Below are 19,235 nucleotides of genomic sequence, written 5' to 3'. Positions count from 1 at the left end.
GTGAACAGTGCTATATTGTGTCAAAATACTTATTTAAAGGGATTAAAGTGTATGTTGCTATGTGACTTATAATTGACAATCAGCTAGATTATGAGTTGTGCGTTAGGCTTAAAAAGCAGCGTTGAGGTCCTAACGCTGCTTTTTAATGTCCGATGGTATTACGAGTCTTGCAGATACAGGTGTACCGCTCACTTTTTTTGTCCAGACTTGGAAATACCGCCAATCCACTTACGTAAATTGCGTATCCTCTTTTTTCAATGGGACTTGCATAGCGCCAGTATTACGAGTCTGCCAAAAAGTGAGCGGTAGACCCTCTTCTGTCAAGACTGGTACCGCATTTTAAAGTCAGTAGTTAAGAGTTTTACACTACAACACCATAGCATAAAACTCTTAACTAAAGTGCTAAAAAGTATATTAACACCCATAAACTACCTATTAACCCCTAAACCGAGGCCCTCCCACATCGCAAACACTAAAAGAAAATGTTTAACTCCTAATCTGCTTAACCGGACATCGCTGCCACTATAATAAATATATTAACCCCTAAACCACCACACTCCTGCCTCACAAACATTAGTTAAATATTATTAACCCCTAATCTTCCTGTCCCTAACATCGCTGACACCTACCTACATTTATTAACCCCTAATCTGCTGCCCCCAACGTCGCCGCCACTATACTAAAGTTATTAACCCCTAAATCTAAGTCTAACCCTAACCCCCCCAACTTAAATATAATTAAAAGAAATCTAAATAAAAATTACTATCATTAACTAAATTATTCCTATTTAAAATTAAATACCTGTAAAATAAACCCTAAACTAGCTACAATATAACTAATAGTTACATTGTAGCTAGCTTAGGCCTAGATTTGGAGTTCGGCGTTAGCCGTGAAAACCAGCGTTAGAGGCTCCTAGCGCGGGTTTCTTACGGACTCCGGTATTTAGAGTTCAGTTACCGACACTCAAAAAAAAACTAATGCTCACATTTCTACCGACACCTCAGACCCAGTAGTAAACATATACCGACAAAAAAAACTTCCACGAATCAAATAAAAAATATTACACAAACTACACTTACAGTTATACAAACACTACACTATGTTTATTTTTCATATTTAATAATTTTTCATCAAAATACAAAGGATTAAAGTTGCGAGATCTCTGGTGTTTGAAAAAAAACAACACAAATCCATTTTCCCATTGACTTACATTGACACACGGGAAAAGACCCTCATATACCTACATCTAACTAATAACATTATCACAAACATACACTCATCGATTCATACAAACAATATACACCACATGACATACACAAAATATTTATTTATTACAAAAAGAACACGATTTAGTTACTTTTTCACAAAAGCTCATGACGTCACTCACTTTACGATGAAAACCAGTCTTAGAAAAAAAAAATGACCAATTTTTAGAGCCTCCATTGACTTCTATTGGGAAGACGTGCTCTTGCACGCGAAACCCTCATTTCCCTAATGCACGCAAATAGCGTAGACAGAAAAACTCCAAATACCAGCGCTAGAAAATACATGATTTCATGCGTTAGACACAGCTATGATAAATAGATCAAGAAATGACTATTTCCCTATGGTGGATTTATGGATTTTACTGTTTGAATATTCACAACACCATTAAATTCTTTCAGAATTTTATATTACATCAACTACAAATCAACATCACTAGTAACAACATTTTTGTTTTAAAAATATTACATTTAAACGGACACAAAAATAATGTCAACTTTTCAGGATTCACAAACACTACACAATGGGAAACAATTCTCATTTACCTTTATTATTGCATTTCAGTTATTCAACTCATATGCTTGCAGCAACAGCATATCTACATAGGCTTAACACATGATCAGTCATGGATGCACATACATTACTTTTAACATTCACTCATACATGTGCATTCAAATGATGGGGGAAAAACACATTACATTCTCTAGAGGAATCACAAAACACAACATATGGATTTTACTGTACTTTTAACATCATGATTCCATCACCAGAAACCATTAGGAATTACGTACAACAAGAACATCATTACACCAGATTACAGATGTCACTTTATGGGAAGGAACAACAATGCCAGACCGCTATATAGAAGTCAGCATATGTGGGACACAATCACAATATATACGTACATGTACATAACACGCATCACCCATCACGCAACCACAAAGCACACATTTAGATTTTATTCAGCACACAATAACAATGTAGCACAATACAACAACACAATGAGGATTTCAGAACTACATAGGCAGGTTAATAATATCATGACGTCATTAGAAGATTCAACCATACACATCACAGATTCACCACTGTACCGCCCCTTTCGGAACTTTAACACTCAATACTACAATACAACATATACGTAAACATCAGTTTGGAACAGCATTATTAAGGCGATTTCAATGGGACAATTAATAAATATTGTCAGATCGCAAATCACTTATATATATAATACTACAGATGACAGCCGGAAGTTCTTCAGTATTAGTGCCATTTGAATGGGACGCATACAATATTGACATCTCGGCAATCACTTATATATACAATACTACAGATGACAGCCGGAAGTTATTCAGTATTAGTGCCATTTGAAAGGGACGCATACAATATTGACATCTCGGCAATCACTTATATATACAATACTACAGATGACAGCCGGAAGTTATTCAGTATTAGTGCGATTTTAAAGGGACGCATACAATATTGACAGCTCGGCAATCACTTATATATGCAATACTACAGATGACAGCCGGAAGTTATTCAGTATTAGTGCGATTTTAAAGGGACGCATACAATATTGACAGCTCGGCAATCACTTATATATACAATACTACAGATGACAGCCGGAAGTTATTCAGTATTAGTGCGATTTTAAAGGGACGCATACAATATTGACATCTCGGCAATCACTTATATATACAATACTACAGATGGCAGACGGGAAGTTCTGAATTATTATTGCGATTTTAAAGGGACGCATACAATATTGACAGCTCGGCAATCACTGATATATACAATACTACAGATGACAGCCGGAAGTTATTCAGTATTAGTGCGATTTGAAAGGGACGCATACAATATTGACATCTCGGCAATCACTTATATATACAATACTACAGATGGCAGACGGGAAGTTCGGAATTATTATTGCGATTTGAAAGGGACGCGTACAATATTCACATCTCGGCAATCACTTATATATACAATACTACAGATGGCAGACGGGAAGTTCGGAATTATTATTGCGATTTTAAAGGGACGCATACAATATTTACAGCTCGGCAATCACTTATATATACAATACTACAGATGGCAGCTGTTACTTTATCGTTTACAAACAATATTGCAGCAACATTGATCGATCACATTCGATGCACATTATACACAACTATGCACTTTCATTCATGTTAGCCTGGACGTGTGCTTGTTACTATAAGATCGCGTTTAAGAAATATTGATTACGCATATGAACAAACATTACAAACATGCACTGTATGTGTGATATTTGACACTTTCACATTGAGAATCATTGTTGCAAAATAACATTTCAGCAAACAACAAATAAACGCCCACTGTGAAAGCATTCGTGCCGCTCACATACAAACAGGTGAATACAATCAGCAATCATTACAAACTCACTACCATTGGACTAATTGTACTATAAATCCCCCAAACAACATGGCCAATGCATCACTTGTGATCCACATCAGATCAAGTGCTTACCTTGTTACGCTGTTTTGAAAGATGGATGACGATGACATGGTAGACGCTGCTGGTGCTGCTATTGGCGAACTAGCTGTTGGTCGAATCAGGCAGCCTCAGCGGCTCAGACTGAGACGAAGGTGTCATCTGGTTCGAGGTCCTTGTGTCTACAGGGTGAGACCCACCTTGGAAAACATGAGCGACTTTGAGGTTTTTGATAAGTATTGGCTCGATCGCAAACATCTCATTGGCCTTTACGATCTTCTTAAACCTCATTTGGAGCCACGTATAAGAATAAGGACTGCTGTTCCCGCCATGAGTAGGATGCTAAGCTGTCTATACGTCCTGGCCTCCGGGAGTTTTCAATCCGGAGAACTGTACATGCATGGCCTGGCTCAAGGTACATTCTCTGGGGTGTTTGATAACTTTCTGGACGCCATGGTACGTATCAGTAAGCAATACATAGGATTCCCACAGAATGATGGTGATTGGAGGTGCCTGAAGCGGGAATTCTTTGATATTGCTCAAATGCCCAATGTCTTGGGAGCCATAGATTGTACCCACATTGCGCTGCGTGCTCCAATTGATGACTCGCCCTTCAGAAATCGCAAACATTTTCATAGCCTCAACGTGCAGTATGTTTGTGACGCACAGATGAGGATTATGCATGTGTGTGCGAATTTTGGAGGAGCTTGTCATGATGCCCGCATCCTCTCTCTGTCGTCCCTGTGGAGACAGTTTGAGGAAAGACAAATGCCCCCTGGTTATCTCGTTGGTGAGTATTTGTGCACAACATGGTTAATTATTTTGACAATTGCCACTGTAGTTTTAAAATGTTAGCGTAATGTTCAGCTATAGGATGCAATTTAACCATATATTTTCCCCCCGCTAATGTCTACTTTTAGTTCAATGCAGATATGTAGCATGTCTTACCTTAAATGCTCATATAGAGAATGTAATGTAACCATGTAGTTAGCATTTTACACAAGGCTTGATTTCGGAGAAATACGCATATGTAGCATGTCTTAGCTGAAATGTGAAGATATTAGCTAATGCAATTTAACCATGTCATTGTCTCTTTCCGCAAATGTCTTTTAGTTCAATGCAGATATGTAGCATGTCTTACCTTAAATGCTCAGATAGAGAATGTAATGTAACCATGTAGTTAGCATTTTACACAAGGCTTGATTTAGGAGAAATACGCATATGTAGCATGTCTTAGCTGAAATGGGAAGATATTAGCTAATGCAATTTAACCATGTCATTGTCTCTTTCCGCAAATGACTTTTAGTTCAATGCAGATATGTAGCATGTCTTACCTAAAATGCTCAGATAGAGAATGTAATGTAACCATGTAGTTAGCATTTTACACAAGGCTTGATTTCGGAGAAATACGCATATGTAGCATGTCTTAGCTGAAATGTGAAGATATTAGCTAATGCAATTTAACCATGTCATTGTCTCTTTCCGCAAATGTCTTTTAGTTCAATGCAGATATGTAGCATGTCTTACCTTAAATGCTCAGATAGAGAATGTAATGTAACCATGTAGTTAGCATTTTACACAAGGCTTGATTTCGGAGAAATACGCATATGTAGCATGTCTTAGCTGAAATGGGAAGATATTAGCTAATGCAATTTAACCATGTCATTGTCTCTTTCCACAAATGTCTTTTAGTTCAATGCAGATATGTAGCATGTCTTACCTTAAATGCTCAGATAGAGAATGTAATGTAACCATGTAGTTAGCATTTTACACAAGGCTTGATTTCGGAGAAATACGCATATGTAGCATGTCTTAGCTGAAATGGGAAGATAATAGCTAATGCAATTTAACCATGTCATTGTCTCGTTCTGCAAATGTCTTTTAGTTCAATGCAGATATGTAGCATGTCTTACCTTAAATGCTCAGATAGAGAATGTAATGTAACCATGTAGTTAGCATTTTACACAAGGCTTGATTTCGGAGAAATACGCATATGTAGCATGTCTTAGCTGAAATGGGAAGATATTAGCTAATGCAATTTAACCATATCATTGTCTCTTTCCGCAAATGTCTTTTAGTTCAATGCAGATATGTAGCATGTCTTACCTTAAATGCTCAGATAGAGAATGTAATGTAACCATGTAGTTAGCATTTTACACAAGGCTTGATTTCGGAGAAATACGCATATGTAGCATGTCTTAGCTGAAATGGGAAGATATTAGCTAATGCAATTTAACCATGTCATTGTCTCTTTCCGCAAATGTCTTTTAGTTCAATGCAGATATGTAGCATGTCTTACCTTAAATGCTCAGATAGAGAATGTAATGTAACCATGTAGTTAGCATTTTACACAAGGCTTGATTTAGGAGAAATACGCATATGTAGCATGTCTTAGCTGAAATGGGAAGATAGAGAATAATATTGAACTAGATATTTTAAAGTTAAAATAAACATTTGTTAATGGATTATCGTGTACAAAACTTTTTATTGTACTACAAATACTATTTTGAGGATTCTGTTGGAATTATGTTCTGTTCATAATTTATAGGTGATTCTGGGTACATGAGCCGGCCTTGGCTCATTACCCCCTTGCGTAGCCCGACTGATGTGTCTGAGGAGCGCTACAATAGGGCTCATAAGAGAACCAGGGCGGTGGTTGAACGGATGTTCGGGCTCCTGAAGATGAGGTTCAGGTGCCTGGACAGGTCGGGAGGAGCCCTCCAGTACAACCCAAAGAAGGTGGCTAAGATCGTTGTAGCCTGTAGCGTCCTGCATAATATTGCACAGCGGGCTGGGATGCTGCAGGCCGTCCGGCCGGACAGAAACCTCCTCAGAGATGAGGAGGATGATCCTGTTCTAGAGGGGCCATTCCGGGACGAGGGGCTCAATGTCAGAGCAGACATCATCAACCGCAACTTTAGACGGTAAAGAATAGAAGTTAGACTGGAGTATTATCAATAGATGTGAACTGTAGGGAAATGACAAGTAGAGAATTGTGCAAACATGTTAGGATTGTTCATCAAATGCTAAAAATGTGTTTCATTTATTAATATAGGTGATGCTCTGGCCATTGGGTCCTGTAGCGAGTCTTTGCCACCTGGTTTTTAAAGAGGACATCAGCTGGTAAGTATAAATGTCTGGACTGTTGCTGGCATGAATTGTACACAAATACATCATATGGCATACATTTTCTAAACTAGTATTTAGTTTACACATTACTTAAAATGAAAATACTCAGAAAGGGATCCTCTAGCATGACTATGGTTCAATGTCACACATTAGAGGTTTGTTCTGCTCAATATGACTCATCTTCACACTTGATAGAACATAACACAAGATGCTACACAGTAAGCTAGTGACAGAAATTTCTTATGAAATGGGGGGTGGGAGAGGGCTAGAGAAATGATTCACACACTTGTAGTAATTTTGAATAAACCTTTTATGCCATTAGGGAGCTGACTTAATCTAAAGACTGAAAGGGAAGAATTAGAAGCCTGACAGTGAAGATTGCCCAGACTGACAGTGGAAAAAGCCAAGATTGAAATTGAAGTATACCAATGGGATCATGTCTGGCATTATCTTTCAAATCTGCTGACCTTGAAAAGCATACAAAGACATGTTCACATGGTAAGTGCAAACTATTTAATAGAATAAGGCGGTTGAGGCATCCTATTGGAGACACTTAGATGATTTTCAAATTTTTAGATGGTATTTCACAGTCCTCTATTTTTGAAATGATGAATAAGACACCTATTGAAGATCAACTTTTTACCCCTGAATTGACTTTCAAAGACCTTGCATTATCCAGGTTGGTGTACCAATGCATGCTAGTTAAGAATCACAGGAAGAATGTTGAATATTAGTAGCTTCCATACATTAGTCATATTTAGTTCTTAATTAGATATTTAGGGATCACAATCAGACACTTAGATGAATTTCTAATTTTTAGATGGGATTTCAGTCCTCTATTTTTGAAATGATGATTAAGACACCTATTGAAGATCAACTGTTTAGCCCTGAATTGACTTTCAAAGACCATGCATTATCCAGGTTGGTATACCAATGCATGCTAGTTAATAATCACAGGAAGAATGTTGATTATTGGTAGCTTACATACATTAGTCATACATATTTCATAATTAGATATTTAAGGATCACAATCATAAAAAGGAATACATATTATAGTTGATATAGAGGTATTTGAATGGACATGAAATATGACATTTATGTTCAACATATATATTATTGAAATGTGATATACATTTTTATGTATAATTCGAAAATCATATATTTTTTTTTAAATATAATTAATAAATATCTTTAAAAAATGTTGAACAAAGTTAGAGCATAGACACAAGATGATTGTAAATGTATTTTATGATTCTTTGACTACGTGTGTATTAACTTTTGTAAACATTTTTTTTACATTTCAGATTGGCATCTGATGACTTCCAGGAATATATTTTTATTTTTGGTTCAGAAACTATTAAATTTTAAAATGGTAATAATAAAAAGTTTAGTATTAAATACACTCTTTGGAACAGATTATAATAAATATCCATATAATCTGTCAATAAAAATCAATTTGACTCCCATGACTGGTAGTTGTCTATTTGACAAGCACATGCATAAGATCAAATAATGCATTAATTGTTGAAAATCCACTGATTCAGAGAATATTACATTAAACTATCTTTTTTAACATTCATTGGGGAGTGAGATCCATCGATGCTTTTCTTTTGAAAATATTAGATGTTAAAATAATTTCGGATATGTAGTCAATTTCACAAAAATTAATTTTTTTCACTTTTAAGAAGGGGAAGTGGTTCAATTACATTAAAGTGACAGTGTTGTTGAATGTAAAATTAATTTTATAAGATCTTGTATCTTCCTTAGGTATCTCAAAACATTATTTGCTAAATTATTTTAATTTTTACATTTATAAATGGTAGGTCATTTAACTTTATATTTTTCACAAGCTAGTTATTGGATGGCAGGTTAATCGATTTGATTTTCTAGTGGAGTCATTTAACTATAGTTAATAATATTACGTAGTTTTTAAAATCTTACCTCTTGGGTTAGACATCACATATCTATATATAATTTTCATTCCCCTTTAGTTTATTTTGACAATGTTAAATCAACATTACAAATGTTTTGGTCCTTAAAGGGACATTCACAAAGTATATTGTGTATTGATTTTTAAATAATTCATAAAAGAATTTAAACATATTTAGAAAGTACTATAGAATTACATTCAGTCTTTAAATATACTTTGTAACAAAAAAAACAATGCACATATCTTAGTCAATTACATAAGGTATCTATGTGCAACCAACAATCAGCATCAAAATAGCCTATGTAGATATGTATTTAATCCAAAAATATATATAATTACAATCTAATGATTGAATACCAAAACATATTAAGTTGTTCAAATATTATAATCTTATCCAAAATGCATACATAACATATAGCTTAATGTCCCTCTAAGCTGAAGACTCCGAAATACCTCCTTTACAATATATATTTCAGTCAGTGTGTAAAACAATCAAGAAGTTAATCTAAATTTTATTGACTCATATGTTATACTAATTTATCAAAAGGAAGGTGCCTAGGTTTCTGATATTTCAAGCATTATTGTGAAATGTTTATTTAAAGGGACATGAACTAAAAATATACTTAAAGGGAGACAGTTAAAAAATTAATGATTTATACATTCTGAATGAGTATTCTATTTTAAGCAACTTTAAAAATGGTCTCATATTATGAATGCTCCTTGTGATGTTGCTATCATTACTTTAAAAAAAAGGCATTAAATAGATAATTTATTAGCTTCAGTACTCTGGACTGAACTTGGTTTTTTGTGGTGGATTAATTTATCCAACAATCATCAAGGACAACCCAGGTTTTTGAAACAATTGTCCGTAATCTCAAATATCATTATTGATTTGCAAAGAAAGATAACAAGATAATTGTTAACATTTGAGAATCGGATTAAATTATAACGTTGATTAACATTTCATGCTCAATCTGAATCACCAACGCTAAATTTGTTTGGACAGTGTCCCTTTAAGAGATTAAAGAGTGTATTTACTTCTCTTCTTATCTTGACATACTTTGCTTGAAAACCATATCGAGATAGGCTCAGTAGATGAAGATTGGTGGATGCACATAGATGCCTTATGTGATTGTCTCAACCATGTGCATTTAAATTTCTTCTTTTGAGGATATCTAAATACTAAGATAAATTGATTTACATTTTAAAGTCTAAACAATTTTCTATCTCTACAGATCATTTGATACAATTGTTTGTTTGTAATGTCTATTTAAAAATAAAGACGCCATTGCACAATAACATATATGAGCACTTCAGACAAATACAAGCTCGAGGTTTATTTACTAATAACAAACAAACCTGTAGTTTAACATTTATAAACAGATTATCCAAGTTACTGACCTTATAACCTGAATTTGAACATTCAGAAATATTGCGTGGGAAACGCATCTTGAAACCCCAGATTAGCATCTTTAAACATTAAAGTCTAATGTCACGCAATAGCACACAATCAATGTGCATTATGAAATACATTTAATAGAGCAATATCAATACTTCACAATAAGTCAAAAAATGGATTTTATGAAAAATAAAGACATACAATATTAAATGTGTATTTGTATTAAAGAAACAGACCGTTATTAAACCGATAAATGTCTACAACATTTAATAATGTGACAGTATTAGATTTTAAAGATAATTTAATCATTAATATTTAACGGATCACGGATATTAAATCTGCGTCACACATATCCACATGACAGGCCCATGAGTTACAAATAAGTCTACATGAAAAATTAAGTTACAGCACCACCATGAGGTATGTGTAAGGAAGTTACTAAGATATGAAACATTAAGGAACGGCCAATCAGAGTTCATCACACAAACACAACTTGAGTCAGGATGGTCTCACAGACATTCTAACAATATTTCAAACTTTTATCCAATCAGATGTACAGATAACTTGTCCCATGGTGCATCTCATGTTTACTTCACCATATAAAAGTCCATTACACGTTGTCATCTTTGTCAGTTCTCTAATGCCTGCAGGCAGTATATATATTTATATATTTATATATTATATTAGCAAACCGAGCAGGCATGTCAGCTCCCAGGTTCACCAAGGAGGAGAGCGCTGCACTGGTCCACGCCGTCAAGGACTTTTATCCCCAGCTGTTTGGGAACAAGAGGAGGTTGACAGATGCGCCTGTTAAGAAGGCCCTCTGGGAGTCTATCACGAATGCGGTTAGATTGGTGTGTGATGTCCAGAGGACCCAGGATCAGATCATGAGGAGATTCAGAGATATGAGGTTGCGAATAACCAAAAAAGTCAACCTCATAAGGGACTGGGTACAAGCCCGTAAAAGAGGTGGCAAAAGAGAGGCCCCGCGGAAACTGTACCTACTCCCTTATGAGGTGACTTTATGCAAGCTCCTCAATCTCCGGGTCCCCAAAAGATTCAGATCCTCGCCATCCTCGGCCTCCTCTTCTTCCCTCCCAGCTGCGGGATCTGAAAGTCCTGACGCGGGGGCCAGGGCAGCTGCTTCTCCGTCCGGTGGCCTAGGAGGAGATGGAGAATCTGAACCAGGTAATTATCCAACTTCATATAATATCTTAATTTTTATCAAAAAATGTGTATATAGTCAGATACTAAACCTATACAGATCTCACAACATACACTACATATGATGTTTAGATATCTGATTTTAGATTAGTGACACAAGAAATAGGAATGATGTGTCTTGCGCTCTACAGAATATGCGTCACAGAGCGAAAATGGAATTGCGCATACACGTTAACATGGCTTTGCTGTAAGTGGCATTGCTTTATACATGTTGGTCAAATGACGGATGCGTAATTCCGCTTTGAATCATTGCGCAATGATAGCGAAAATGGAATTTCGTATACACGTTAACATGGCTTTGCTGTAAGTGGCATTGCTTTATACATGTTGGTCAAATGACGGATGCGTAATTCCGCTTTGAATCATTGCGCAATGATCGCGAAAATGGAATTTCGCATACACGTTAACATGGCTTTGCTGTAAGTGGCATTGCTTTATACATGTTGGTCAAATGACGGATGCATAATTCCGCTTTGAATCATTGCGCAATGATCGCGAAAATGGAATTGCGCATACACGTTAACATGGCTTTGCTGTAAGTGGCATTGCTTTATACATGTTGGTCAAATGACGGATGCGTAATTCCGCTTTGAATCATTGCGCAATGATTGCGAAAATGGAATTGCGCATACACGTTAACATGGCTTTGCTGTAAGTGGCATTGCTTTATACATGTTGGTCAAAATGAAATGTGAATTATTATATATGTGAAGAATACAGTATTCTTATTTTCAATATTATACATAATAAAAAAAGAAGAATCCAAATAAATTATAACATATGCACATCAATTGATGAGAATGAAATAACACCAAAAAATAATTAAAGCTACAGTAAACAACACAACTGATTGAAAATAAGAGTACAGGATATATTTATCATGAATTGAATTGAGGAAACAATTAACTCATGGGACTACCAAAGGATTAATAGTTTTAAATTGATTTGCTAATAATGTAAAGATTTTAAACATGGCATGATTTGTATTAATGATATGCAATCCTTATTTAATATATTACAGATATGGATGTTGCTGCTGGATCCTTAAGGCAGGGCTTGTCACAGTATGGTATGTCTCATTTTAATTGACATTTGTCTTAGAAACATGGACAGAACATTACATACTAAATCCACATTGTTCAATATTTATATGTAATGTCCCTTTAATAGATGAAAATTAAATAATACTTCGGATATCCTTAAATAACATATTAGATTTGAATTGCATGCTCAATCCCATTCCTTACATCAACATATGGAGTAGAGAATTCATTAACACCAACATTGTCAAATCAATATAATTTTATATTAAAGGGATACTGATCTACAATTATTAATGTTGTCATTCAGATAGAGTATGCAATATTAATAAACATTTAAATATAATACTATCATCATATGTGAAATATTCTATTGCTAAATGTATTTTAAAATCAAGAATGTACGTTTATCTGCATCTCAATTTTGGTTGAACAACCTGGGTTTTTATTGATGATTGGTGATACCTTCAACAAACAATATTTATTGAATACAATATTGCTTATCTGCCTTTAAGATTAAAATGTAGCAACATTCAAATTATAATAGGAGTCAATGTTAAATCATTTTGAACAGTTTGAACAGAGAAATCAATGATTTAAATTAATCATGTCAGTGTCCCTTTAATAAACAATAGATTCATTCATCTTTACATTCTTTGGATTAAACAATATTGATATATAATTCACATATTCACTGTTGAAGTTACTTTATAGATATCAGCATACTCTAACAGCACCATGATTACATATTTGTACTAATCAATTTGGTTTTGTATTGTGATAAATATGTGTTGTGTCCTAAACAAGATTACTGTACATTGCACAAATGGCTCGATGTGCCACATGTGTTTGTTTAGATTTGTCAACAGCTGCTCTTCAAAATGTGGTTTGTGTGTATTCTTTTAAGAACATTGATCAATGGGTATATTTAGATATGCAATAGCATCGTATGAGATGAGTTTGATATCTAATATAGTCTGAAATTAAACATATGTTCAATACATCATTTTTAACAGAATCCCCTTGATTCAATCAAGCATTTTCTGGTTTAATGACTGCTCTATTCTTCACATTTAAAAGTTGATTAATCTTAAAATTCGATACAGATGTGATTTAGTGATATCCCAAATGTGTTTCCTAATATATATCTATATCATTCATAGAGAGAGTTGGTGTGGTGAGCCCACAGGAATCCAGCAGTGACATAGAGCCGCCTTTGCGGTCTCCTGGTAAGTCCATTGACTCATTTATATGCCATTGAAGGTGTATTGGTAATTAATATTATGAGCATGATTCTGATGAAGCATAACATTTGAAACAAACATATAATTTTCTCTTCTGATTATATATTAATTTTCTTTTAATATTGAAAGATTAATAATTAAAACTTTATTAGTCTACACATTTGTTATTCAGAAGATGTATAGCATATGTTTGTTTCCATGTTCATTTTTGACAACAGTCATCAAGTGATACACACATGAGAAATCTTAAATGTTCTATGTACTATGCTTTTATGATTTTTAAATTAATACAAACAATACATCGAAAATATGAATCATTGAGAATAACAAATCTAATGTAATTTGTATGCTCCATCAAAATGATGTAAATCATAACTTTGGGTGTGTATATCTTTAATGCAACATTGATGTGTGTCTTTGAACAACAGTAACATATGTTATAATATCTGTTCTTAACGTGTACACAACATGTTATGTTTTACAGAGATTGATTTAACATATGTGACGGAGGAGGAAGAGGCTGCCTTGGAGTCTAATGGTATGTGAAATATATATATCATGTTTCCAACATGTTGCTTTATTTGAAATAATTTCATTGAAGACATTCAAAGTCTACAGCTTTTGCACTTTAAATATTATTTGTCTGTTCAAATACACTACTGCCCCCTTTCTATATCAGGCAGCATGATTTTTTTTTTTTAAATGTATAATTCATGCCATCATTATGTCACATGCATATTCCAGGCCAAAACACAATAATAATGTTATAATTGTACAGACAGTAATTGATATTCATCTGAGTGCCTATATGCATACCATATCCTCATTTCATAATTGTTTACAAATTCAAACACACTTCTAAGTATATAGAAAACATAATCAATTTGAAATGCGTTGATTTGATTTCATGATGTATGAGATGTTAATATATATTTATTAAATTTTCAGATGGATCCACCACTTCTGGTCATCTGGTTTCCGCCCCTGCCCAGTCCCCTGACCAGTCACAGACCCCTGCCCATGCCCAGACCCCTGCCCAGACCCCTGCCCATGCCCAGACCCCTGCCCATGCCCAGACCCAGACCCCTGCCCATGCCCAGACCACTGCCCATGCCCAGACTCCTGCCCATGCCCAGACCCCTGCCGGCCCTTCCCATTTATCATTTCCTGCCCCTCCCAAAAAACGCCCCTACAACCCCCTTCGCCGCTCTCCCCATATTATGGCCCGTACAGCTGCCCAGACCCCAACTCCCCACTCCCCAGCTGTACGGCCTACCCCGGAGCATCAGCTCATACCTCCCCAAGCCAATCCCATCCCTCCCCAAGCCAATCCCATCCCTCCCCCCTGTCTCAACCTTCATTGTCCTGAGTGTCGGATTGTCCTTCCCAGGCACAGCTGTAAGTATCATTCAAAATCAACATTATAAGATACTTAAAGGTACACTGAATGAAAATATTTTCTATTGTGATTCAAATAGAGCATGCAATGTTAATCAAATTTATAATTTACTACTCTTATGAATTATTCTTCATTCTCTTGATATCTTTATTGAAACAAAGAAATGCCTATAATTATTTTAAAAAATAAAATAATTGTGGACATCATTTCTTTATTGTTGGATGAATGTATCCATCAACCAGCAGGGACAAACAAAGTTGATAAACAAATATGGCCTGCCCTAAAAACCAACATTCTTGCATTCAAAATCTAGCTATAGAATTCAAACATTTAAAGAATATGTGTAATTTTTAAATATTTGTAATGTCATGCTCTATCTGAATCAGTCAATTAAAATTTAGGTTCAGTGTCCCTTTAATTGGATATCACTACATATACCAATCACCACTACTTGGATCCAACAATTAATGTACAAATGTTTATACATTATCTCTTGTCTAACCCAGTGGGAATGTAATTTCTTCAGGTTGCTATGTTTACACAGCTTGTCCTCAATGCCCAAATGTTTAAGGATAGGTGTGCCTACCACAGTATAATTAAAATATTTAAATTGCTAATGTAAGTACAATGTAAATCCTTTAACAAGATTTGATACACTCAAGCTGTATAAGTGGATCATCTAAAACCAATTAAAGGGGACAACATGTTTGAGTAAACTGTCCCTTTAATGATTTCAGTCTGTCTGAATAACATAATTCATGTGTAAAGAATAAATTTAAACGAATTGATGTAAAGAATGATTTGTCTTTATGATGACAATGAATCTTTTCTATTTTTTTCGTCTGTTGTGTAATTATCATTAATATTTAATTTATTCTTTATTTTAGGCTGTGACTCAGCATGGCTCATGCTAGAAGGTATAGCAAGAGTAGAGCAGGCCGTGTTGAGGAACGCAGTTGTCCTGAGAGGGATGAACGACACCATGCAGGCCCAGCTCCGGGTTCAGGACTTGACTCTGCGTGAAATTATGCGATTAAGTTCAAGGCCTGAATCTGGAGCTGGACATGCACAGGACAATGAAGAGGATGACCAGTAAGTGGAGGATCTGGAGATGCTCCAAGGTGGCAGATAAGAATCCTCCGTCCACATGTTGATGTTTTTTTTTTTTATTGTTGCCATTTGGCCTTTTTAAAAGTTTATTGTTGTGCCTGTTGCACTCTTTTACCTTGTCATATGTCTCCAATGGGGCTATGGTGGCCCTTGGCAACTCTCTTCATGGACTGTGATGCACTGTGTTACCTTGTCATATGTCTCCAATGGGGCTATGGTGGCCCTTGGCAACTCTCTTCATGGACTGTGATGCACTCTTTTACCTTGTCATATGTCTCCAATGGGGCTATGGTGGCCCTTGGCAACTCTCTTCATGGACTGTGATGCACTCGTTTACCTTGTCATATGTCTCCAATGGGGCTATGGTGGCCCTTGGCAACTCTCTTCATGGACTGTGATGCACTCGTTTACCTTGTCATATGTCTCCAATGGGGCTATGGTGGCCCTTGGCAACTCTCTTCATGGACTGTGCTGCACTGTGTTACCTTGTCATATGTCTCCAATGGGGCTATGGTGGCCCTTGGCAACTCTCTTCATGGACTGTGATTTACTCTTTTACCTTGTCATATGTCTCCAATGGGGCTATGGTGGCCCTTGGCAACTCTCTTCATGGACTGTGATGCACTGTGTTACCTTGTCATATGTCTCCAATGGGGCTATGGTGGCCCTTGGCAACTCTCTTCATGGACTGTGATGCACTCTTTTACCTTGTCATATGTCTCCAATGGGGCTATGGTGGCCCTTGGCAACTCTCTTCATGGACTGTGATGCACTCTTTTACCTTGTCATATGTCTCCAATGGGGCTATGGTGGCCCTTGGCAACTCTCTTCATGGACTGTGATGCACTGTGTTACCTTGTCATATGTCTCCAATGGGGCTATGGTGGCCCTTGGCAACTCTCTTCATGGACTGTGATGCACTCTTTACCTTGTCATATGTCTCCAATGGGGCTATGGTGGCCCTTGGCAACTCTCTTCATGGACTGTGATGCACTCGTTTACCTTGTCATATGTCTCCAATGGGGCTATGGTGGCCCTTGGCAACTCTCTTCATGGACTGTGATGCACTCGTTTACCTTGTCATATTTCTCCAATGGGGCTATGGTGGCCCTTGGCAACTCTCTTCATGGACTGTGATGCACTGTGTTACCTTGTCATATGTCTCCAATGGGGCTATGGTGGCCCTTGGCAACTCTCTTCATGGACTGTGATTTACTCGTTTACCTTGTCATATGTCTCCAATGGGGCTATGGTGGCCCTTGGCAACTCTCTTCATGGACTGTGATGCACTGTGTTACCTTGTCATATGTCTCCAATGGGGCTATGGTGGCCCTTGGCAACTCTCTTCATGGACTGTGATTTACTCTTTTACCTTGTCATATGTCTCCAATGGGGCTATGGTGGCCCTTGGTAACTCTCTTCATGGACTGTGATGCACTCTGTTACCTTGTCATATGGCTCAAATATTCCTTATTTTTCCAAGATTATTTCTAAACGTTGTTGATGTTTTCTTACATACATATTCTTCATGTTATTTTTTTAAAGCTCTAGTTTATCTTGTTGATCCTTAAAGGGACCTACCAAAAATATTTTTTTATTAAAAATCATATATGTAAGACAATTGTAAATGACTTTAAGATTAACATCTCCAATGTAATCTTATTATTTGTCTTTATATATTTTTCTCTTAGCTTTATCATTGCATGATTATGATTAGCATAGTAATTTTTTAATATATGTATATATAGATTGTTATTTGTGTATATATGTATATTTCAATTTTCACATCCATGTGTGTATTTAGAAACTCTGCATGAATTGATGCACCTTTAACAAATGATCTGAGGATTGATACAATGATATAATCCCTGTAAAGTGTTCATTTTATTGAAATAGTATTGTCTATGTGTATCCTCTTTTTAAAAACAAAATAATGTCCCTTTAAGGGATGGTGAGCACAATTGTTAATGAATGTATTTCCATTTCTAAAGCGTTTTTGTCCTTTTTACATGAACAAGGACATATAATCTTATTAATAAACAATCTTATTGTAATGTTGACTGCACATGTATTTCATTTTCTATTCTATCTTATTGTAAAAGTGTAACCAAATAAATCTCTGTGTGTAATGCAAATATTTTAGATGATGAATATTTTTTTAAAAATATGTTAGCAAAATAATTCTCCTCCCATATATGGCTATAGGTAGGCTGACCATATTTAAACTTGAATAAATGACACGTTTAATCAATCCATGTATCATTATTGTTATTCCAAAACAATCAAAACATATCTTAAAACATCAATGGCATATGTATTTCTCATGTGTATCTTTTAAATGTTAAAGATATACACCATAGCTATAGTTCAAGGGACAGTCAAGTCCGAAAAGATGAATCATGATTTGGTGACATTCCTAGATAGCAATATAGACACATACTAGTTCCTAAAATATAAATACGTTTTTTAGTGATATGCCAAGCTGTCAACTGAGTCCTTGTATTGGCTGTGGTTTTTCAGCTATCTCGGATGCGCCATGTTGCTTAAAATGTCACCTGCCAGGCTGTCCAATGATTCCTTGTATTGACTGACGTTCTTACGTGATCAAGAATGTGCCTTTTATTGGATGGCGTTTTGACGCGATCAAGGATGCGCCTTTTTTTTGGGGCGTTCTTACGTGATCAAGAATGTGCCTTTTATTGGATGGCGTTCTTACGTGATCAAGGAAGCGCCATGTTAAGACGTCACATGCAAAGGTAAAAAAATGTATGATTGGATTACTTAGTCCCGCAATATTTGTTTGTGCACGTTAAACCCGTTTGTGACTGCAGCCAATTTTAAAAACCTTGTGAATATGTATTATTTGCATCATGTTACATTGTTGACCCGTAGCTGATAAAGACCACCACATTCTCTTTTGCTGGATGTCTGGTTGAATAAACGAACGAAAGCAAAATGTTTTCATGCATTCGAGGCAAGTGCAAATCTCTATAGTCCATGTTGTTTAATATGTTTGTCAACAATATGTTCCTTG

This window comes from Bombina bombina, chromosome 2 (assembly GCF_027579735.1).
Source record: "Bombina bombina isolate aBomBom1 chromosome 2, aBomBom1.pri, whole genome shotgun sequence".
Taxonomy (NCBI): Eukaryota; Metazoa; Chordata; class Amphibia; order Anura; family Bombinatoridae; genus Bombina; species Bombina bombina.
This window is presented reverse-complemented; position numbering follows the sequence as displayed.